The sequence below is a fragment of the Heliangelus exortis genome, chromosome 20, assembly GCF_036169615.1.
Source record: "Heliangelus exortis chromosome 20, bHelExo1.hap1, whole genome shotgun sequence".
In the NCBI taxonomy this organism is placed as follows: Eukaryota; Metazoa; Chordata; class Aves; order Apodiformes; family Trochilidae; genus Heliangelus; species Heliangelus exortis.
The window spans coordinates 1,785,677-1,809,833 of NC_092441.1; the positions used below are offsets into that span (position 1 = coordinate 1,785,677).

General features: G+C 42.1%; 1 long non-coding RNA gene across 1 annotated transcript; it reads right to left on the minus strand.

Annotated features, from left to right (window-relative positions):
- Positions 1-242: 242 nt before the first annotated feature.
- On the minus strand, positions 243-3,172 carry LOC139805623 (uncharacterized). The gene is made up of 3 exons (XR_011729913.1): positions 2,926-3,172; positions 2,755-2,834; positions 243-1,934 (listed from the first exon to the last, which is right to left on the minus strand). It is a non-coding gene; the product is annotated as an uncharacterized lncRNA (long non-coding RNA).
- Between the last annotated feature and the right edge of the window lie 20,985 nt (positions 3,173-24,157).

Below are 24,157 nucleotides of genomic sequence, written 5' to 3' on the forward strand. Positions count from 1 at the left end.
AATCCAATCCTGGCTATTTATATTCAGCCTCCCTAAAATACTGCTTGGAGTTGCAACTGGAAAAGTTAATTTTGCTTTTCTGTCTGGGGCTGTGCAATGATGCAGGTCCAAGAGTGGCTTGTGGAATGCCAGCAGAATGGTGCCCCAGTGGCTGCTAAGTCCTGGGAAGACACTTTCCTTTATCATCTTGCATCAGCACTTTAACTCCCACAGTTTGAAAAAGAGACTTAAAAATGTTTTAAAAGTGACTGATTTAAATCCCAGACTGTTTTTAGGAAGCCCAGATGTATTAACCATGTTTAAAAGCCATGGCTCACTACCTTCAGTACTGGGTTTTTCTCCATAATGCTCAAAGTTAGATACCACCCATAGAGATCTGGGGTTCCAGATGCAAACTCTGCACTCCTGTGTTCCCCTCTGCAGGTGTTCACCCCCTGGTTTCCAAGACCAGGACTGGAAGCAGAAGCAATATAGTGGACATCTATTAATTAATTTGCTCTCTCCTCATCACCTGTCATTAATTTTAAAGAGAAACAACAAGGTGGTTGATGGCAGCTCCCCTGAAGAGAGTTTTGACATGATGTTATGAACATTAGTCAAAATGAAAGGTTAACTCCACCAACTTTTCTTGTTCCACTGACAAAATAAACCAGTGACAGTGGGGGAGCTGAAAGTGCAGGTAGGTCCTGTCCTGGGAAGCAGATTGCCAACTTCTAGGATTTTCCACTGGTTTTAGCACAGCAAAATAGACCCTCAGCATTGTACTTTTGCCATCATTAAATCTGTTTTGGGTTTTGGTGTGGGTTTTTTTTTTCTTTTTTTTTTTTTTTTTTTTTTTTTTCCAATGGTGTAAAATTTAATACCGCAGAATTATGTGAAAAAAATATGTTGTTTTTTTTTTTTTTTTTACCTTTCAGAAACAATAAATAGATAAAACAAGTAATAATGGAAGCTATTCAAATAACTAAAGGCTACAGCTGAAAATATCCAAGCTAGCTTACTCTGAGACATTGTGTAATTCCACTCAGATCTGGAAAAGAGATACAAGAAGAAATGTGTATCAGCCAAAGTTAATATTTGCACAAAAATGGTGAGTCATATAAACTGGGATTTCCTCCTCTGGCCACTTATGGCATATCAACTGAGTCTCAATCGAATTTGATGCAATGACTTTCATCTGATAGTGAAAACTGTTCAGCTCAGGTAAGACAGACTTGATTTTCTGCCATGAATTCTTCCTCTGTATCTTGTGTCTGAATTGGGTAAGAAATAAGCTTGTCCTCCAGGATTCCATCACATGCCATTGCTCAAGTCTCTTCATGATGTACTGACTTCCTGAGCCTCAGTTATCCTCCAGAAATATAGCACAGAACCAACACTACATTTGGTTCCTCCTGGCTCAGTGAGGGAAGCCCAACTACACAACATATTCAGTTTCCTTCTGGCTCCAATCTTCTGTGATTTTATTATCACTGATTGGATTTTATTCAGATTCTAGCAGCTCACCAGAAATTGCTTAGCTTTCCCTGATCCTCCTGCAGTTAACAGGATACTTCAAAAGAAAATGGGTTTTTTATTCAGCCACATAGGTAGGAGAGAATTGCCCAGCCCAAAGCAAACCCCTGCTGGAAGTGAAGAACGTGTTTCAAATAAAACCACAACAGCTCCACCTCACCGGGGACATTACTTGTATGAAACAAAAATAAGCTGAATCATTTTTATTTTCTTCCTGATAGACTGGAAGACATGCTTCACCAGGTTTAGCTGATTTTCCCCTGTGAGGAAGCCAGGCCTTCATGGGAAAGTGCTGGGCATGGCTCCCTTTTGCCTGCCACCACCTCCAGGCCATGCCAAGCAGTAGTACTGTGCCCTCCAGAAACAACAGGCAGCAGCAACACAGGAGGAAGGGCCACAGGACAACACCCTGTTTGGATCTGGAAAAAGTGATGGGTAACAAGGTGGCTGATGAGTGTAAGCAATGAGCAAGAAAAGAAACAGGTAAGAGCAGTGGGGAAATTTTTTTTTCCTGTCTTTCTCTCTCTCTCTCTCCTCTGGGAGAAAATGGAAAACAAGAACTGTTTTTTCCAGATGTTCCCTTGGTCCCTTGTGTAGTGAGGGTGACAGTCACACAGCAATGCCCATCACTGTTGTCAGGACATTTGGCAAGGAATCACCTTGAGTGAATGTAAATAATGCAAAGAGTTCAAAAGCATTTTCTGAAGTTTGAAGTCCAAAGATAAGCATCAACATAAAAAACTAAAAGGAGCTTCATTTCTCAGCCCCAGAGTCTGCCTGCACACTACTCATTAATATTTCAGATTCTCCAGAGTAGGCACCATTCTGCAGAAGCATGGAGTATTTTAGTGCTCAGGTTGCTGCTCTTGGCACTGTATAAACACTGGGGCAGCTTTAAAAAAAAGCATATTATGCATTTAATCATGTCGATATGGAAAGAGTAGGATTTATTAAAAGCACCTAGATAAGTTCCAGGCCTTACTCCCATTAGCTTCCAGGGGTGACTCACAGCCTGGTTTTATGAACTGTCTGGAAAAATCCCTTTGGGGTCTTACCCGCATCTTTAAGCACATTTTATAAATTTGACCTCCTGTTCTTGTACAGTCCTCAGAACAATGAGGTGACTCCTTTGGGGATTTTTAGGAATGACAGCAATGCACCTAAATAACCAAAGGATACCCTTGCTTATGGCACACTGTACCCCAACACTGACTTTCCAATTCTTACTCAAATAGATACCTATTTCGGATGTTCTTTTTGTTTACAGCCTTGTAAAAATCCACTGGGCTCTTACTGGTCCATGAGTTGTTTAGACTGTCCTGCAGGTAAACACAGGGCACCTTTAAAAAAAAAAATAAAACAACAACGAAACAGTCAGAGGAAAACACCCATGCTGCTGTTTCTTCTGACCTGGCCCTCAGCACTACTTGGTCAGGGATTTCATCGCCCGAGGAAACTTTGTTGCCTGTCAGGAAGAGCAGGGCGCTCCCAAGGACTTCTTAGTGCTGAAGGCATTAGAAGAGCTCCCTGAGAAACAATCACCCAGCGAGGGAGGTCGCAGCTACCTCCAGAGCAGCCACCAGGAGCTCCGCTGCTCCTCCCGCCTCACTTCCACCTTCTCCCTCAGGAGCTCAAGCCCCCTGGGCCGCCATTTTCCCCGCCCAAGCCGCCATTTTCCCCGCCCAGGCCGCCATTTTCCCCGCCCAGGCCGCCATTTTCCCCACCCTTTCCTGAGGGAAGGGAAATCCCGGGCGCTCATTGGCTGCTGCGCGACGCCCCCCGGGGCATGGACCAATGGGAGGGCGGCACCTTGTTGCTGTGGCAACGGCGAGGTCTGCTGCGGCCTGGATGTGCGAGGGCCGCCATGCAGGCCCTGCCCGGGAGGGCCCTTGGCTGGGTTATAACTCATTCCTTTCCACAGCATTTAAATGTCTCTCTCTCTCTCTCTTTCTCTCTTTAACAAATTCAGCGGTTCACACACCAAAAAATGTAGGGGGACCTTCTGGCTGAATGCTTTATAGAAACAGAGCCATAAATAAGTGTATGTGTGTGTGTGCGTGCGTACACACAGCTATATATGCATATGCATATGACTATAACATAATTTTATTCCGGTGGGACAGCTTTTGCTTTAATAAATAAAATGTTATGAAGGGAGGGTGGTCAGCTTGTTTGGAAGAACAACACTGAACGGGTGCGACTCAGCTTTCCCTGGCTTTTTAACAGCTATGAACTGCTTGATATTTTTGGCTCAGCTCTATTATTATAATTTTTTTTTTTTTTTTCCTTTTAAAAAATATGAGGCAGCAGGCTTCCTCCCAAGACACACTCAGGTGGGGCCGCTTCAAGCTGCTGACTTTCCCCTGGGGCACCTCATTTTGGGGAGAAAAAAAAAAAAAAAAAAAAAAAGAAAAAGAAATAAAATGAAAGAAAAAAAAAAAAAGACAACTCCCCCCTGAGACACTCCATAAAGCTCAGATGGTTCCTCTGCCTCTCATCCCTCACTGTGCTGGCAGAGTCCCTGGGTCTGAGCAGATGGATGAGCAGGGACATTTGTCACTTGCAAATGAGGGCTCTGCCCTCACCTCTGGAGGAAGAATTCCCTCCTGCATCCTCCTGCCAGCTCCTTTCCTGCCTTCTCTGCTCAGGAATCTCAGTGGAAGCAAATAGGGGCTCTGTTGCTCCCCAGGGGTGACTTTTGGCCCCAGGAATCCCGTTGGGATCCTTCTTTTCCTTTGTGTCCTCTGAAGGGAGAGGGGGGTTTGCCCACTGCTCTTCCAGAATCGCCAGAAGGAATTGTTTTATTAATGCTGGGACTTTTTTTTAATACAAGAATCTTGTTTTGGGATTCATTTCACCCTGAAAAGCTGCTCTGGGATGGGCTGAGAGGTTTTAGGTTGTTTTGAGACAAAATTTTGACTCCACTGTGAATAAAAATGATAAAATCATTTGATATCAGGCAGTTGTTAGGGAGTGGGCCTGGGTTCTGCTGCAGCCCGTGCTCTTTCATTGACAACAGTGTAGTAAAATATAATACATCAAGAGCATCAGATCTATGCTATAAATGTATATTATTATCTATGTTATAAAAGTTTATTATTATCCCTCTTCAAAGTATTAGTTTCTACTTCATTTGCTCTTCCTCGTGTGGCACAGAGTGCTCAGATAGCTGGGACTGAGACATAAAGGTGCAAGCAGCACTGCAAGAAAATCCATACCACAAATCACTGCTGGAGCACGTGTCAGAATATAATTAGAATTTCGGGCAATTCAGGAGGAGTCACCAGACCCAAAGCATGTGTGACTTTTGTTAAAAAGTCTCAGATATGTTTGCAGAGGAAGTAACTGGGTTCACTCTCTAGAACTGGACACCAAAGAGTGTGGCTCACACAGACTGAATTTTTTTGGATGCTCCAAGAAACCTCCTGGATCTGCTTTCTCCCTTTTGACCACAGGGAAGCTACACAGCCTGGAAAGATGTTTTCCCAAAGTTCCATCATACCTGGGGGGCTTAAATGGGAGTCCCCCCACCATTTTGAAGGGTTGGCCAAGGCTGCTGAAACAAGTTTCATCTCCTGGTTCCCAGTTACTTCCAGATGGAAAGAACTGGTCCTGCCATTGGGCTGAGGGGAGAGAGAATGGGAGAGAGGAGGGAAGAAAGCACCAGCAGCTTCATTCGGGGGGGGGATGCCAAGTATCATTATGAAAATTCTTCCTTCTCATACGATATTAAACTCTCCTCTTGGCAGGTCCCCTGACACAGTCAGTGTTTGTAGTGAAAATACACGAGGCACTGAATTCTTTAAGCTCAGTTCATTTCTCAGTATATTACTCTGCTAATAGTCCTGGGAAATGCACAAAAAACCCAAAGCTGTGTCTGTGCTCCAGCAGGGATCTTGATGTTTAGGGTGGCTCTTGGCAATGAGTCTCGTGGAGAAGATGGGGGAAAAAAATTAAAGGGGAGAGGAATCAGGAAGAGTTGATTTTTCTGAATTTAATTAGGCATTGAAATCAAGGCCAGGGTTTGGACAATGTCTTCCTACATCTGTCTGTTGGCCAATTACCTCTTTAAATTTCAAACTTTTGAGGTTTGAATCTTTCCAGAAGGAGTGCTAGTTATCAGCTCTGGATTTGATTCAGTTCCTTCTCAAAGTCAAGATTTTACTCACTTCTTGTCACCCAAGGGAAGGTTGACATGGCTTAAGGATGGAGTTTGCTTCAAAGATGTTACTGCCCATGAGGTGGGACTACATAAAATGAAAAAATTAGGTGTTTCTGGTCTGCAACAAATGTAAACTGAAGTGTTGTGAAAGGAGATGTGGAATGGTAACATTTCAAACAGCCTCCAAATGGGAGTGAGCAGAACTCCTGCAAAGTTGTCTCAGATACACCTGCTTCACCTTCTCACTGGGCTAGGAGCAGGCTCTCAGTGATCACTGATGAAAACTGTGCAATAAATTTATTGCTTATGATCATCAGTGTAGCTGCAAGAGACTGGGTGGTCATTTATCTTGTTGTAGCTAGAAATCTTATTCCTGTCTCCTGGTCTTGATATATTTCTTCTAGAACGCAATATTTAATTAATAAAGAATAAAATCCAGTTGATGATAACTGTTTCACTAATCAGCCTAAGAAGTAGAAAACTCATGTAAATCTCATGCTGGCTGTCATACTGCTGGCAGATGAGGTGTCTGTGAGACAGACCTTTTGACCAGAAATCCTCAGTCCATGATTTCGATTGACAAATAACAATCAAAACATAATCAGGGCCAATTCCCAGGAAGACAGAAATTTTTTTCAATCAATGAGGTGCCAGACATGATGTGCCTTGTTCCCAAACAGCCATGTCCTTGGGGACTGGATGCTTCTGGTCATGTAGAACATGAGGGATTGTGATCAGAGTCCTGTGATTTATAGCCCAGTGGCACACACAGACCCCAGTGAGAATGCAGCCTCTGTTGTATGGAACACTGCTGGTGGACTGGAAAGCTCATCTTGTAAATGCATCAGACAGGTTGAGAGGTTTGTCTGTTGCACACTGGTACAAAAAATGAAGAAAAGGGGTAAAGTGGTTTGCTGACAATTAAGCAAGAAGTGTGTGGCACTGATGGAGATGATCCCTGATTTCCCATGGCCATCCCCTGTGGCTTCATTCCTGCTCTGTCTTCCCCAAGCACTGCAAAATTTGCAGGTTGTTTCAGATTCTGTCACCAGCTGCATCCTGATACTCCAAGCATTCCCGTGGGTACAGATAGGAAAGTTCTGGCACAGGGCTGCTCACTGGGATTGCTGAGGGAGATGTTAGCAAGGTCCTGGCTCCAACAGAATCAGTGGTAGTGGAGCATCTGTCCTGAATTCTGCTCCCTCTGGCTCTTGCAAATAGTTGATTTTGGCCAGTAAAAACTGAAAGGTGTTTCAAGGCTCCCTCACTCTTTTTTTTTTTCCTTTTCCCCTTTTCCTTTTCCTTTTTCTTTTTAAATTTTTCTCTCCATTTTCTTTAAAGCTTAAAGCATGGCAGCTTTCCTTTGGAGTTAAGACCATTCATGGCTGGACTCGGAGCACCTCAAGGCAACCTCTATTTGTGCCTATCTACAGAAGAAGAAAAAAAGTTCCATTTTCCAAAAATTCCTCCCACTTCCTCTTCCCTGCCTGTGCCCCTAACCACGGCTGTATACGCAGTTAATTGAAATGGTGTTTGTTTTATCTTGAATAACCTCCCAATTGATTGAGGTGGTGGACAGCAAGACTCCAGAGTCATTTACATACCTGTGCACAGAGCAGTAATTTCTAGAAGGCTTTCCACTGCCTGTTTTTTTTTTTATTTTATTTATTTTTTATTTTTTTCCCCTTCTCCCTGAAGAACTGCCCTCCCCTCTACGTGCCTGCATCTGTACCTCTCTCTCTTGAGATATTCACCTTCACAGAGATCTCCCCACAGTCCATTCACTCTGGCTGCAACTGTCCATTTGCTGCTCGTTTGAGATCTTATGTTACCCGGGGTGGTAAGAGTCCTGGCACTCTTCCCTCCAGAAGAAAAACAGTCTGATTGGGGAGTGCTTGCTGCCTACAAGGCCCCGATTGTGTGCGGCTGCCGAAAAAGTAACAAATGCAAAAGTTTAATTACGTTGGATGCTTGGTGGCTGCTTTGCAAATCTTTTATTTGTTTTGAGAAGTGCCCCAGCAGCAGCACTAAATTTTGTGTGCATTTGGGGAGCCCAGTGTACCACTTAGGCTGGGGGAGGGAAGAGGGTCTAATTAACTGGGCTGCTGTCAAGCTAATAAACTAATGGAGAGCTTAAACAAATAAAAAAATAAAGGAAGTAGACACGATGGGGGAAAAATAAAGTGACTAGACATGAAGTCTTACGACATGCATTTCCACCTTCCGTGAAAAAGGATCCTTGGGCACCCAGAATTTTGCAGATGAAGTTTTATGTATCGTAATTCAAGTCCCCCTTTCAGGAGGCAAAGGTTTAGCAGATCTATCCAGGAATGAGTAACGGGAGAGGAGCTTTTCCCATCCTGCCCAGAAACCAATTCCAGCTCATCAGGGTTGTTCGTTTTGGAAAAGAGTCAGATTCACATTCATGGGACAGAGGGGAGTGGAAAGCAATCAATGTTTAAATCTTCTCTTTGCCAGGCCGAGATGTTACATAAGGCTGAGGAAAATGTTTTATTATCCCAACTAAGCCTGAAGTGTCAGATACTGACAGCATTTCAGAGACAGGATGCTGGGCTTGGTGGTCCAATAGTCTGACTCAGGCTGACAGATTTTCTCTCCCGCCCTCTCAGATTATTAGTTGTTCTTTTTTGGTCCATTAGGTAGGAGGTGGTTTTTGACTAAAAAGGTTAAAGAAGCATACACAGTGCTTTGGGACTGCTCTGAAGGAAACCTCCCAGTTCTGGTCAGTAAGGAGCACCAAACAAATACATATCATGCTTCATGTGATGACTCCAAGTGTCACTGTCTGAGGTCAAGCTGATTTTGTTCACATTATCTCCTCCAAATCCTTTTCTGCACATTTCAGATGCTGTGGGATTCTTACGTGAGGCTTCAGGGCAGCCTGTGTCCATGTTTTACTGAAGTCCTCAATTCTTATGTTCATTTAAGTGGTTAGTGACCCTTCTGCCTGCCGTTTTGAGGCTTATCTCAACTGTGGAGTTCTCATAAGAGCTCAAGGGATTTTCAAATGCTTCTGAACAGTCAATTTGCTGAGCCAGTGGTGAAAAAAATCCATGGTGCTCCATGTTCTTCAGGAAAACATTAACAAAGCTGTGTTATTTGGCTACCTTTGCTTATCAAACACAGAGAAGTTCATGCTAAATAAGTCAAGGGAGTTATTGCTATATCATAACTTGAAAAATACCTTTTCTAACCCCAAAAAGAAGCAGCTTTGTATTTGGAGATCTGCAGAAAATGATGGCTGGTCCAACCAGTGAGGGACATGGATGTCAGGGATCACATGAAGGCCTCTGGAGCACTCCAGATCTGCTTTCAGAAGCTTTGCACTGTCCACTGTTTCCCCCTTCATTTTCTGGATGAAAAATTATCCCATCAGGCAGTGAGATTTCTTCACTGGATGTGATGGTGCCTCAGGAGTGTGACAGTGAAAGCAGAAAAGATTTTGTGATCTCAGAAAAAAAAAAAAAAAAGCCACAATTTAAGTACTTAAGGAAACATTTTCTGAAGAGAAATCAAAATCAACATTTTCCAGGAAGAAGGTTGATTGTGTGTGTGTGTGTTTATTGTCATTCCTGAGATACTTCAGGCTATTTTTTGATAAATAAATCCGAATTGTCTTGGCTCTGGAAGCAAGGTTTGATTGCCCTGAGTTAATGCTGTGCAAGAAGATGCTAAAACACTGCAGAGATGACTGAAGCAAAGCCCTAGAACAGAGAAGCAAAATTTCCATTTCACTCAAAACAAAATCCTTCATCTTTCTCAAACCCAAACCTCTGAATATTTTCTCCTCTCAAAAGCTGAGCTCTGCATTGTAATCCCTAAATAGCAACAACAACAACAAAATATTCAAAGCCATCTAGAGTGAAGATAATTTCCATTTTTCTAATTTAAAGATTGTAAAGATAATTTAAAAACTGATTTTAATCAGGAGGCTTAAGATTTTTTTACTAGGAATTATTCCTGGACTATGCTGATGGAAAGACTTGGGTCATTGAGAATGCCCCACAGGAAGAACTGATTGGTATGAATATTGTGTTTCCTTAACAAATCATTCTGAAGCCAGTCCCTGTCTGCAAATTGCTTGAAAACTCTTGATTCCAAATATTCATCACTTGTGTAATGTGGTTTACCAGATGGGTCTGGACATGGGATCAGATGAGAAGATGCTGCTGAGCAGGAAAATCATGGACAAAAAATAAGAAATACACTTCTGATACGTAACCCCTGCCTTGAAGTCTTAATTGCTTTCTCTGCCCTTCCTCACTGATTTAATTTTTAGAATATCTGAGACATTTGACTCACTCAGTTCTTTACCAGAACACATCCCTGGGACATGAACTGACTTCAGGCACAGCAACAAGGTGTTCTCAGGTGGTTTTGCTAAGGTGCTGCTCTGCTCCCCACCTCTTCCTTTGCTGCTGGATACTTCAGCTTTATCATAGGTTTATTATATATAAGCTTTCTACTTTCCCAAGCTTTTTCAGGGTAAAAGGGCAAATGGAAAAAAAAAAAAAAGAAGCTGAGGAAGGCCTGGTTTGAAGCACAGGTTTTAAGCTGAACAGCACAAGGAGTTTGAGGAAGGGTTTTGTGTGTGTCTGAAGAAATACAGCAACTGACTACAGGAGATTTTAGGATGTTAGAATAAAATACATAAACTCCAATACAAGGAGCAAACATAAGTTCCAGGCTCCTTACCTCTCAGTGTTCTCCTCTTTCTTTTTTAGAAGAAAAATAATATTATGAAATGTGCATCTCAGCTCTCTTGAAATCAGTGCATACACTCTGCACTCTCAGGTACAACATCATCTACCTGGTAGATTTTGGGCAGCTGGTAAAAGGTTGTTAAAAATACATGCAGAGTTTTGCTTCTTCCTTTTTTTTTTTTTTTTTTTTTTTTTTTTTTAAATTATTTAAACATGTAAAATATGAATTGTGCACAGATCCAGGATGGAGTTTCCAGTCTGAAACTAAAGATCAGCATTTGGTATTGCAGTTAGCCACAGATAAAATTCAAATTTGTAACACTTCATTTAGCAGAGTATTAACCCCATGGGAAGCCAATGGGAGACCTTTGGTGAACAGAACTCCTCAGTGCAGAGCAGGTAAAAATACATCTCCAAGAGTTTTGCCCCTCTGTGTTACAATGGTGTGAAGGTGACCAGCCCAGCTCCAATCCATTCGTTTAACTTGCTGGGAATTAATCAGAGCACTCTGGGATTAATAATTACTTAATCAAATAATCGCTTCGTGACTCCAACACTATCTTTTTTTTTCTCCTAGCAGGCTGGAAATAAGACCCGTGAATATGTAAATTGGAACTGATTAGAGGATTAGGTTTCGCTCTTTTTTTTTTTTTTTTTCTTCTTTTTTTTCTTGTTTTATTATTTGGAATAAAAACAGCCTGCAGATCCCTGTAAGCCAAGCCATGTCTCTGAATTACAGCACCAGCGCCTGTCGGCTGTGATAATTTCACTTCATTAAGTTCCAGATATAAATAGAGAAAGTTTCTTATTTTTTTTCCATGCACCACCTTTAATAAGCACGGACTGAAAACACAGGGGTTATTGATCCACACAGCTATTGGGTCCTTGTGAGCCTGGTGTAACACTGAAAGAAGACCAAACACCTTCTACCTGTTTGCTTGTGCAGCCTGGGACAATTCATCTCTGTTGAATCCATTTTAAAGCTTTTGCAGCAACTGCCAAGAAAGCTCTGCAAGAATGGAAGTGGCAGCCACACCGTTCAGAGGGGTGCAAACCAAACATGTTTGATGGGCCACAACAGGGAAAAAATGTCAGCAGGACACAGCCAGGGCTTCGAGGTTGGACACCCCCAAATAATTCTGCTGACAGCACCCTCAGTGCTCACTGCTCTGCTGGGAGGGCACATGCTGAGCATCCCTGGAAATCTGCCTGTTCAAATGGCATTGTTCATACACTCTTTTTTTCCTGTAATGTACAAGGCAGTTTTTAAAAGTTACAGCCAGAATGTGGCCCTTAGTCAGGTCTTTAACCAGGGCATCCCATCAGAGCTACTGTGTATAAGGGGTTTTGCATTTTAGATTATCAGAAATCTTGTCTGTAAATCCCTGCTACAGAGCAGGGAGCTCAGAAACTCATCAGGAAAGTGGAGCATTCCTTTGCTTTGTGACTCACAGGTTGATACTAGGACATAGGAGGCTAGAAGTACTTCACTAAAGCTCAGAAAAGAATTCTGCAGCAGAACAGAAACATTATTTCCTCAGAATTTAAGGATTATGATGTTTTTTTTCCATAAATTTGGGAATGGCTAATAGTCGAGGGCACAGTATAAAAGGAAGTTCCTAATTTTGCACTAAAAATAAAGCTCCCTTGGCCATAAAGCAAAAAGAAGCCTGAAGGTGAGGGAATTGCTGGTGCTACAAGCAGCTCTTAAGGGCAAAGGTTCACAGATCTGTTCAGATGTTAAATGAATATTAATTCAGAGGGTTGAGTCCTAGTTGAATGTCACTAAAAATCTGTATGGAATGAGTAACATCCTTTCTCTGCTCGGGGAAGGATGCTGAGTAACAAAGGTTGTTGAAAAGTCAGAAATGAAAATTACATTTTTAAATCTGCTTTGGTTTTGTTTGTTTGCTTCTTTGTTTTTTGCAATGAGTCGAATGCCAAATCGAAATATAGAGGGCACAGCAACTGTGAAAGAAACTTCAGAAAAGTTAAGAAAAATTCCTGTACAGAGTCTGCCTCCCCCAGCCCTGGCTCCAGCAGGTAGTTGTAGTAATCCCTTATTTTTCACAAGCATTAATTTTGTGCAGAAACAATAAAATAAACAGACTTGGGAACAAAAGGTGCTGGGGAGTGGAAAAGGGATACAAAACCTTCCAGCTTGATGTCAGCAAAAGGGACTCTGGGTTTCTTGGGAATTCTCTGGGTAGAAGTTCATTCTCTTTGAGGGGAGTGTGGAGAGGAGGGGGCACAGGGGACAAAAACTTTTGCACTCCTGACCAAAGAGAAGAACGTAAATGAGGACTGGGAAGGGGACAGCTTTGGGAAAGAAAGGTTCTGAGAAGTGGGGAAAGTTGTGCAAAAAGGCCTCTGGTGTGGGAGACTGAAAGCATTAAAATGAATTCTTAGTTTCTGCTAAAGGAGCCAAATACTCAAAAAAAAAAAAAAAAAAAAAAAAAAAAAAAAAAAAAAAAAAAGCAGCACCCATGTCCTTTAAGCCATGAGCAATTCCAATGAATCCATACTGCTAAAAATGGTAATTTATCAGCTGAACCCAGTAAGAATTGATGCTGGTTCTGAGATGACACTCTGCAGAAAGGAACCTCCACCTTGTGAGGGAGAAATTGAGTGAAGTACTTGGCTGGATGCTCATATTCTGTAAAGTCAGCCCTGAAAGCTTCAAGTATTTTTTTTTTTAATAAAGTCACACACGTGGGGCTTGTGAAGTGTTACTGGCTGCTCCAGAGATTCTTAAGAAATTGGGAGAGCTTGCAACTCTAGAGTGCAACTTAGCCACTACAGCTAAATCTTGAAAGTACCTTCTGGATTATGTGTGTGTTGCAGACATTTTTTAGAGAACTTGGATGGTGATTTCCTGAAAAAAAGAAAAAAATTTAAAAATTAAAGGAAAAAAAAAAAAAAAGGATTACTATGAAATGCCACTCAGAGAAAATGTGATGTTTTTAACAGTATTCCCAGGTACTTCCAGGCTAGGTGTGCTTGAAATTGAAGTGTAGGAATTAGAGAACACAAACTTCATTTATTCAGGAGCAACTGGAAAACCTGAATGCGTTTCCATGGTGATGGGGTTATTTCCTTTCCCACAATTCAGATCTTTTCCACAGGTCCTGTTTCATTCTGGTCACCCTCATGTTTTGTTGAGGAGAATTTTTTGGATTTTGATCTCAAGACTTGGCCAAGCTCCAGGCAGAACAATGAAAAAGTTGTAAATCTCTTTAATAGATATAACAAGAAATGGAGGGGCTGAAATATGTCTGTCCCAGCACATCCATCAAACACAGAACACTCTTCTTGAGGTGCAGGAGAGCACACCAGTTAAAAAAGTGTAGACTTGCTATGCTCTTACAAGGGGTTCTGATGGCCCAGATGCCACTCAGATTTATGTATGAAAATCATATCTTGATATTTTCACCAACTTATTATGCTAGGGAGAGTTCTGTGTGGTCTTAACTACTCTCCCACAACTATAAGCTTGCACCTAAATCATCTCAGCAGTGCCATGGGGAAGACAGAGATTTCAGCCCCATCTGAGACACTGTCTGAAGGTGGTGACAAAGATCATAGAACCATGGAATGGTTTGGGTTGGGAAGGACCTTTGAAGAGTTATCCAGTCCAAAGATGTTCTCCAAGATGGAGAATGAAACCTCAGGAAAAAAACCAGCTTCATCAATTGTGTAGAAGTAGAAAATGGATTTGTGTTTGCTCTTACCTAGTCAGTAGATAACAAAGCAATGGGGATGCTCCTTCCCAGTGCCCAGCTCCTTACTAAGCAGTCAGATTACATTGCATTGCAGGCACAGCTTGGTGCATTATTTGGGATGTGTGCATTATTTACAGGCTGCAAAACTCGAGTGGATCTGGCAGCTTGGAATCACATCAGGAGAGGTCTGCAGCAGGTGCCTAGAAAGACAGTTTGGTTGTTACAGTATGTTCATACCCTGCCCCTTTCAGCAAAGCTAAACTGGATTTGTAATAATTTCTAGCAATGTAGAGGGGACCAGAAATTACAGGGAATTACGCGGAGGATATTTTTATTGAAGATTATATTTTTTTTTCATCTCTGCTCTAAAAGTACAGTATACACAACCTTTCTCCTCAAAAGCTGATAAATGGTTTAGCCATTATTTAAAGTTCGGGAAAAGGCAGCTACAGAAATAACATTTTAATGTATTCCAGATTAGACTTCATGCTATATTTGTAATAAAAACTTGTTTCCAACATTGGTTGGCAGATCACTCACATGGACAATTATCCAAATAGCTATTAGGATACGATTGTGCTCATTTCCAGGCAGTGCAGGAGTGCCAGAGCTCAGCTTGGCTGGCGGTTGGGTTTTGGTTTGACTTTTGGAGAAAACCACAAGAATTTGTCAGTCCTCTTGGCCGTAAGGGAGTCTTGTTGTCTTCAGGCTATTCTTTTCCCTCTTCAGACACAGCAGGCAAAACATCCTCTTGTTTGGTTGGGTTCCCTTCTCTTTATTTTGTTCTCTCTCACCTTATCTCATCAGAAGACTCAGGTGTGGGTGGGGGAGGAGGTGAGAGGCCTCTCCATCATCCCCAGAAAAGGGGGGGGGGTCTGTATGGGGAGAGCACGTGTGTTCTGGGGGCTGGAAACTGGAAAGAAAACCAAAGGTCATGGATTTTTTAATTTTTTTTTTTTTTTACTGGGGGAAGGGAGCTTTAGGGAGGGAATACTTGAGGCCAGTCTAAGTCAGTGGGAGCTGGGAAGGGAGACTCTGCTCTATGCTAATGTGCTGCTTGGCAGATGTGAATCATGCTGGCTGGTTGAGTCGAAGAACACCAACTCCCTCAGAAGGAAAAAGCTCTCTTTGTGCCAGGGAACATGTTCTGTGGTGAGATGATGTAATTGTTTCAGTCACAGATGCAGTGGTCAGGAAGCCTTTTCGTACTGAAAGATAGATAGGTCCACGCTGGTCCATGAAACTTCCAAGCAGCTCCAGCCATCCCCTCTGCTGGAGCTGAGAACAAAACCAGGGTCAGTATTTGTTGCCAGTCCAGCAGCCAGCCAGGGGTGGTGTGGCTCTGTCTCTCTGTCTCTCTGTCCCAAGATTTATAGCAGTTCATCACAAGACATTAAATAAAGGACTCCAGAGGGGATGCTTGGGGTGCTTCCCTTTGCCAAATAACAGCAAGCCCGGAACCAAATCCCAAGCCTTGCCTTGTTGGAATGAAGTTTGTGAAAGATAACAGGAGGCTTGATAAAGGATCCAAATCTCTTTTGCTTTTCTGTATTTCCACAATCAAATAAAAGGCTTTGGATGAACACATCACATCAGCTACTGGGAGGTGCCAACATTTCTCAAAAATATCCTTCTTTCCAAACTCTTTGTTTCTCAAACAGAGGAGAAAGTCCAGGAGTCAAGCATGGCTTTTTTACTCATTTTCTTGCCATGAGTTACACCATCTTTTGCAGGGTAGCTGACCAATGAACCCCAACCACAGAAACTGATAAAACAGTAAGGTTGGTAAAAATGAAAAATAAAATGAAAGGAGAAGAATATCACGGGCCCTTTGTTAAAAAAAACAACAACCTCAAGATCTTCTCCGAGCTCCAGTTGGGTCTCCCTGTAGAGACTTTTCCATGGGATGAAAACTGCAACATTTAATGTACAGAAATCCTTTCTTGCTGGCTTGGCTCCAAACCAATGACTGCACCAAAGGGGCTGAGGCAGATCCTACCAATGGAGCAGAAAATTGCTTCAAGGCCAATAGCAGTAACACCTTGGTGAGGCAAGCACTGTAATTAGCAAGAAAGCAGCAGCCATGCCCAATAGGCCTTTTGTGTCCTGGGCAGGAGTTTGTTCTTTGGTGCAGAGGGGAAACGTGTGTGTGAGGAAGAATGAGAGCAGAGAGGTAATCCCCATCCAGCAGGGTAATGATGAATGTGCTGCAGTTGGCATGAAGTGGAACATGTGCCAAGATGAGGCCCTCTTGTTCCTTCCAATCCCCCACCTCCATTCTCCCAAACACCACATTATATTTTTAGCATTTTTATTTTCTTGGAAAAATATATAAACTGCAGTTATAAAATGCGTTTAAGCAAATGAAATGGAGCTAGCAGGTGTACAAAACGGCCTAAAATGCTTCCCAGGGCTGCAGTTAAAAAAAAAAAAAAAAAAGTAAACTTAAACAGTTCCATAGTAGAAAAAAAATAATCTCTGGGTATAGTATGTAAATGTAATTTTTTTTTTTCACACTGCACAATCACTTTCATTCTTGACTCTTAAAATCTACCTAGAATTATTCCTGGCTTGGCCCTTCGTTTCTCCCTCGCATTAAAGGGTTAATTCCCTTGCCATCTGTGAGGCAGCATTAGAGCAGAGGAACCCCTCTGAAGTGCTGAGATCCTCCTTGCAAAGCTGTGAATGTATTCTGTTATTTGCTATTTTCGTCATCTCCGATCTCCATGTGGAATCTGGGGAAGACTTAGGTTCAGTTTGGAGATTATTTATATTCAGGATTTAATTTTTAGTAGAATAAGGTTGCATTTACAAGCTCAGTCAAAACTGAAGGGCTGCTGGCATTGGCCATAAAAATATGAGCACATCTATGGAGAGATTGGTATATAAGTAGGTATACATACAGAGAAGATGTCAGACCAAAATAATTTATAATCAAAATATTCCATAAGCCAAGAGACTATTCAAAGAAATATTCAAAGAAAGAAAGTAATTCAGTCTAAGGAGAGCTGGAAATAGGGTTTTATATTGTACTTGTACTGCCTGGTTTGGTGGAAATGTGATAGGAAAGGGACTATTTGTGAGGTTAAAGCTGAAGGGATCCTAACTTTGCTTCATCCTTTGAATGCTCAGAGGAGCTGATTCCTTGAATTTTGGTTAAGGCCCATCAGGAGCTCTTTGGAACAATTATTGAGCAGCTGCAGCATGGGGAGGCTTTCATTTGACTGTGAGAAGTGACACTTTTTCCCCTGGTTCTGAGTGTTTCTATCTACCTACCTAACCTTTGCTAAAATACTTTTTTCCTAAAAAAGCTCCCAACTGAAAATCGTTTTTTTTTTTAGTTTCTTTCCTATTTAATTTTTTGTCTCATGTTTTGTTTGTCACGCTTTCAAAATTATCAGGAATTGTTTTAATCTCTGTGGGTGAGATTTGGATTCTGTCCCCTTGGAATCCAGCTGAGGTTACCAACAAGATATTTTGTCCTGCTGGAGTTCCAGTTTCATGCTGCTGTTCAGAAAGTTCCTTCTGAGAAGGACTTTACTCCAGCAAGAAATACTCAGGGAACCCTTGGCCTTGAGGTAAGAGATACTGAAAGCAGATTTCTTGATTCCAGCAATGTATTTGATCCTATTTGGCATCTCTCTTGCTCTGGTTTTGCTGCAGCCTGCTAAAACTAACAAGATTATTCCAGGAAGCCACATTCTAGAAATAAAGCCCCCAGCCATTTTTAAAATTCCCCTTTGTAGTTTTTAGCAAGGCATTGTGGTTCTCTACCAGTCCAATAGCCAACTTTCTTTCCAGCAATCAGGGATAACAAAATACATTATTTTTAAATTAAACAAGGCCTCATTTTTTTTCCATGGGAAATTACTCAGAGTGCAGTAAAATGTGTCACATTCATATTTCCAATCTTTATGAAACAGTTTGGTTCTCTAAGTAAATTTTTTAATGCATAAATTTCACGCAAGATCAAAATTTATTGAAACGCATTTTCCCATCTTATTTGTTTAAGGCTAAGATATCCTGCTTAACCCTGACAGAAATATTTTATAAATTATTAATACAGGAATAAAGTTCACAATGCTTGCGTGAACTATTAAATAAATAGAGCTATAATTCCTATTGTTTTAACTACTTAAACATTTTCAAATGAACACCAAGTTTCAGCTGTGCTTCTCAAAATCTATTCCTGATTAATCTGGCCTCGAACAGCTTTACAAAATGTTGGGTTCAAACCCTCAGAGCTGTTTCTGCATTACTCTGGCATGTGAATTTCAGTGTTCTTAAGCCCCACTCAGGGTGCTGCTGTGAGTGTAAACCTGCAGTGCTGAGGAGTCTGTAGGGATGGATTATTTATTCCCAGTTGTGCATCCAATCTTCTTGTAATGGGTGATTTTATCCTGAATGGGTAATTCATGTCACCACTGCTCTACAGAACTGGAGACCTGGCTTAAACCTCGTGCCTACTGGATGGCTGCAAGTGTGACAAAACTGCTGGAAAATGGTGTGGGTTCGTTTGGAAGCCGAATGAAAAGAATCAGAAAAAAGAGATGGGTCACTTGTCTGACATATGAGGCTTCTGGCTGTGTAAGAGCAGCTGCAGAATGAGGCAAAGACAAATGAAAGTAAATGAAAACATTTTGGAATGCAGAGGGCTGCTGAAAAGGTTTGGAGATGTCTTCTCATCCACTATAACATCACCATTGTTCCAGCTTCTCCAGGCTCTTTGGTATCCTCATCTCTGAAGAGAATTACAAACCCAATTACCAGAAATGGTTTCTTAAAGCCTGAAAGCAATCCAGCTCCCTCTACTAACAGTGATGGGCTGGGAGAGAAAATCTATTTTAAACCCCTGCTCCATATGTGGTGTGGAGTTTGACATGAACTGCAGTGAGGCTGGAGCTCTATATTCCAGCCTGTCCATGTGCACAGACAAGTGAAATCTTTTCAAACAAACAGGGTGGAAATTCTTGGCTTCTAGAGGACCTGGCCTTATTTCCAAGAGATCGTGGTTTGGATTCCCAACCTGCCCTTGGCATTCCAGTTTTCCCCCTGCTTGCCACAGCTAGATTGTGTTTGCTGTTTCTGGACCGAAATGCTGAACAAGATCCTGGTGCCTCAGGTAGGTGATGTTTTACCATGGAGGAAGAAATCCCTGTCTGAAGTCAGGGAATGGAACCTCCTAGTTAACAACTGGCAAAGCTACAGGAAAGGAACTGAGCTGCCGTCAGAAGGTGACATATTAATGGCTGGTGTTTCATTTCTTTAGGTAAAACATAAGAATTTGGTGGTCCTCGCATTAGTGGTCTGACTACAGCAAAGTCTGTGTAGAGAGGTAGCACCGTTTCCTTCCATCCACCATTAATGGCCTTGCAGATCTGCCAGAAAAGGGAAAATTAACCTTCTGTGGAAATCCAGCAAAAGGCCTTTTCCCCTTTAAATCATTACAGGAGAACTTAATGATGCATCAGTCTGCTGAGTGCTTTCCAGCCAGATGCAACAGAGGCTTTTTGGATCCTTGGCTGCTTTGAAGCTCTGTTATTGCCTCCTTACCCTCACCAGACTTATTGCAGATAGTAATAACTACATTTCCCTCTCCCATTCCAGACTGGGGAAGGTTAGAGGCCGTTGTGATCAGCAGGAATATCTGGTGGTAAAGTTAGCTCTGCTGCACCCAACGTGTGCTGCTTTCTCTGGGCATGGCTGGCAAAAAGCACAGCAGCAAGGAGAGAAAGAAGAATCTTGTGCAGGGACAGATGAAAGAGGACCTGGGGCTGACAAAACCCTCAGTGAGGCATAAGTTGTGATTGTGCTCAATGGTAACAACAACAACAAAAAAAAAAAAAAAAAAAAAGGGAAAAACTGTGTTTTATTTTTTTCTTTTAAATGCAAAGACTCATCTGCAGCCAACAGACACATGGTACCAAGTTTTCATTGGCTGGAGATCAAATTAGGGACAATGCTATACACGAAACTTGCTCATTTGACCAATGTTAAGCTTCATTTTCATCAGTGCTGTCCATGGAATATTAGATATTCTGGCAGTTATTTAATCAGGCAAATGCACACAAGGAGCCCTTTAAGGTAAAAAGTAAAATAATCTCTATTTTCTCTTCAGGAGGTTTTGGCAAATGGGAAAAGATGGAGAAGAGGGAATAAAAAGTGTATGTGAAACAAAAGTTTTAACAGTCTGTCTAACCAATTGGTATAATTAAGTTTTACTTCAGCCCTCAGAAAACCCCAGGGAAGTTTGTGGCATCTCAGTTCTTGTGCATATTAAGTAGGGGATCATGTAGCCCTCATGCAATGTTGGAAAAGGTTGTTTTTAAAAGAGTTATAGCACTCGTTTATCCCAGTGTTAGGCTGGGGTAGCTCTGGGCTGCAGCTGTGAGAACCTAGAACTGTGTTTGGTTGCACAGATTTCAGTTTAGGTTCACCCAAATTCTTCCAATTAGAAGAAGAGGGAATGGAAATCAAGTGAGGAATGGGAGCTAAACCAAATCTGTTGAAGCCCTGACCAGGCACCCCTTAAAATCAATTGCTGGTGGGAGGTGACTAAATATCCATAAGGGATCCATGTGCTGGGAGAAGGGAGCAATGTTCTTCTATTGTCCCAAACCAAAGCAGTTCCCATTCTCCTTTCTCCTCCTTTTGACTGTTTCTGAGATGTAGAGGATCTTACAGAACTGTTGGTTGAGAACCTTGATGTGGCATCAGAAATAATGGAATTTGGTCCCACTTTTCCCATTATTATCCACAAGGAGGACCCAGGATCTCCAGGAGATGCTCATAAGTGCAGGGTCAGGGTGGCCAAAGACCCATCCCATGCAAGCACTACCTCCTGACTGTGTAACAGCTCTGCTGTAAGAACCAATATAATGAGGAGTAAATCCTCCAGATGGTCATTAGTGGTGTCTCCTGGTCAAAAAGTAGCAATGGGAATAACCCCTTCAACAAGGGCAAGCCAGCAATCTTAATTTCTTCCACACACTTCCCTGCCCAGGTTCCCCAGCTCTGCTCACCCACTCCAGCAATTGCTGAAGTTTCTTACAACACAGGAGTTGTCTTCTGTCTTCACCAATACTTAAAACTATCACTTTACACTGACATTATTTTTTCCATTCAATACGAGGCTAAATCCTCAGCTGCTGAGATCAGGCCTGTTCCACTGTAGTGAAATTGGAGAAAATTTGTTTTGGAGCTTTTTTCCAAATAAAAAAATTGCTTTTTAATGCTAAATTGAAAGATAAGCCTGGGAAGATTTTCTGTATACACTGATTCAGAATAACTTTTCTAGGCTAGAAGATCTCAGTCACGATTTCTCATTGTGTAGACAGGAAAATACAGAGTGAGGGGGAAGGAGATTAAAGCTCATTTTAACATAGAAACTACTAATAAAATCCAAACTTACAAATTCTAACTCTTACATCTGCTTCCCTTCTTTAGCCCTCAGTCCTCTGAGCAGTCCCAAATATGATCCTGCAGTTTAAGAGACAAACATTCCTACAGCATTTCAAGAGTGCTGAGGTGGGAGATATAGATTTACCAAGGCCTTACAGCAGGGATTTTTTTTTTCAGCCCCCCAAACAATGCAGTTATAGAACACGTCCTCACAAAATATTCAGCCCTTGCACATTTCCATTTTGGGCTTGCAACCAGGTGTGTCTGAGCTCTCTGCACCAGGGTTTTACCCAGCATGACTCCTGGACTCTAAATGCAGCTTCTCCCCACGTGTTTTCCCCAGCAGCTTCAGCTCCTGAACAAGCTGTTCTTGCCTTGCACGTAGGTCACCTAAATGCTGGAAAAAAAAACCCAGAAGGAACCTGCAAAGAGCTGCTTTGCCCTCCAGCACACCCAGGCATCTCTGCAGAGCTGTCTCCCAGGCTGTGGGATGTGGTACCCTGAATGACAAAGCAAGAAGGGGAGGAATAAAGGTTCCAGCACCCTCTGAGCTCAGTGCTGTGGGATCTAAACCAACAAATAATAAAAGTGGGAGCAAACAGGACATTTCTTTCAAATCCCCATGTGTTGGTCCCCTGGTGCAGAGCAGTCAGCAGAGCCCAAGTGCACAGAGGTGATTTCTCTAGCTCAGGTGGCAGCAGCACATTGCTCAGGTGCAGAGCATCCCAGCCCTGCTCTCACAGGTGATTTGCTGCTCCAGCAGCACTTTCACAGCTGCTTACCCACAATGGCAAAAATCTGGCATTTTATAAAATAGCTCTTCTGTCAAAAAGCTGTTCAAGAGCTGCTCTGCTGGAGCTCCCAGGGAATGAGTTAGACACCTGCCAGGGATGTTTTGTATGATTGTGCCTCTTGGAATAGCTTTGGACTGGATGATTACTTGAGATCCCTTCAAGCCCAACCCTGTAGGTTTCTAAACATCTTTATTTTCACCCCCACTGCGTCAAATGTTTGTCTTTATTTCTTTCCCAGGCCATCAGTCTTCTGATTTCTTCTTCTAAGAAACAGCATAAAAGCCACCCCACTAATCACATAAGGGTTAAAAACATGATTGCTGGGCACAGACCCCCCTTTTTTTCTGCAAGGTTGGTTGAAATTGTGAATAGAGACTGACAGCTTGCCGGAGTGTTTGTGGTTCAATTTGAAACCACAAGACCCAGAAGCACATGGTTTAGATTCAGTGTCTTTCTCAAGCTAACAGGAACCATTTGTCCAAGCAGCCTGGCTATCTGCTGGAGAATACTTTAGCACCAGGATCAGCGTTGATTCACCCCAGACGGCCAAATACGTTCAGATGGAAACGCAAAGAAAAAAAAAAAAAAAAAAGGAAAAAAGGAAAAAATTTCCCAAACAAAGGCTTGCATTTACTTTTTCTTGTTTATTTTTGCAGCCTGTAAAGGAGCTACTAATATCTTGGTTAAAAAAAAAAAAAAAAAAAAGTCCGAAAACGCCAATCAAAAGCAGTGCCAAATTAGGTGGTGTTTACTTCAAAAATACGTTTTTCATTGCCCTTTTTTAAGGTAAATTCCTGTAAAATAGTAATGTCAGGCAGGGCATGGAAAGAAGAGACTTAAGTGACTCGAAAGTAAATTTAGACCAATCTTTTCAAATTTGGCTGTGCAAAAGGAGGCACGTAACAAGGCTCAGGTTTAGTCAGTGAGCTCTCCCACATAAAGCACTTCAATATACACCTAACACCAGTCCTTTACTTTAATTCCCCTGTCCATAGAAACCCCCTAAGTGCTTCACTGCTTGTAAAGAAAAGCAGAAAGGTTGGGAAGTGGCAAGTTGGAAAATTAAAATACACAAGAAGAAATGTCCCATATGTGGGCATTTTGTGCAGGTCCAGGACAGTGTTCTGGTGGTACCCACAGGTCCCAGCAACTGCACAGTGTTAGATCCACTTCAACCCCTGTACAAACCAGGTGAAAGCATCATTACCCAGATTATGTAGAGCCATTGAGAGGACTTGTGAAGGGGAGCAGGAATCAAGTGGGATTAGTGTTTGGAAAGTCCAGGTTTCTTGCCTACTCATTGATTATCTGCTCTGTACTTCTCCAAGCTTCTTATTGCCTGCCATGTCATCACCTGGCTCCTGTGTTACACAGCCCCTGCCTGAAAGGAGCTGATGCTGCCACAGAGAGCAGGACTTGCCACAATGAGGCATTATATCTGCAAATCTGGGGAGGTAACAGCACGGCATTCAGGCCCATTGAGGAGCAAAGGAGAGGTAATTTGATGAATTATTGTGGTGAGGCAATGAACCAAGTGTTTGGTTACCCCAAATCACAAACGTTAGGGCTGAAATGCATTCTCCTAAAACAATTTCCCATCATCTAGCCCCCGGGATTATTTGTTTTATCTTTCTCCTTCTCGACATAAAAGTGGTTCCAGGCTATTACATTACAATACAGGGAACCACCTCCTGTACTCAGAGGTGAAGTACCTTGGAAGGAAGCAAGAATACTTCTCTGCTATGTCTCTCTATCTCCTAGTTAGGAATAAGCGACCGTAAAATCTGTGTATGTGTGAAACCACAATATATTCCCCTGTTCTGTCATTAAAAGCCACTC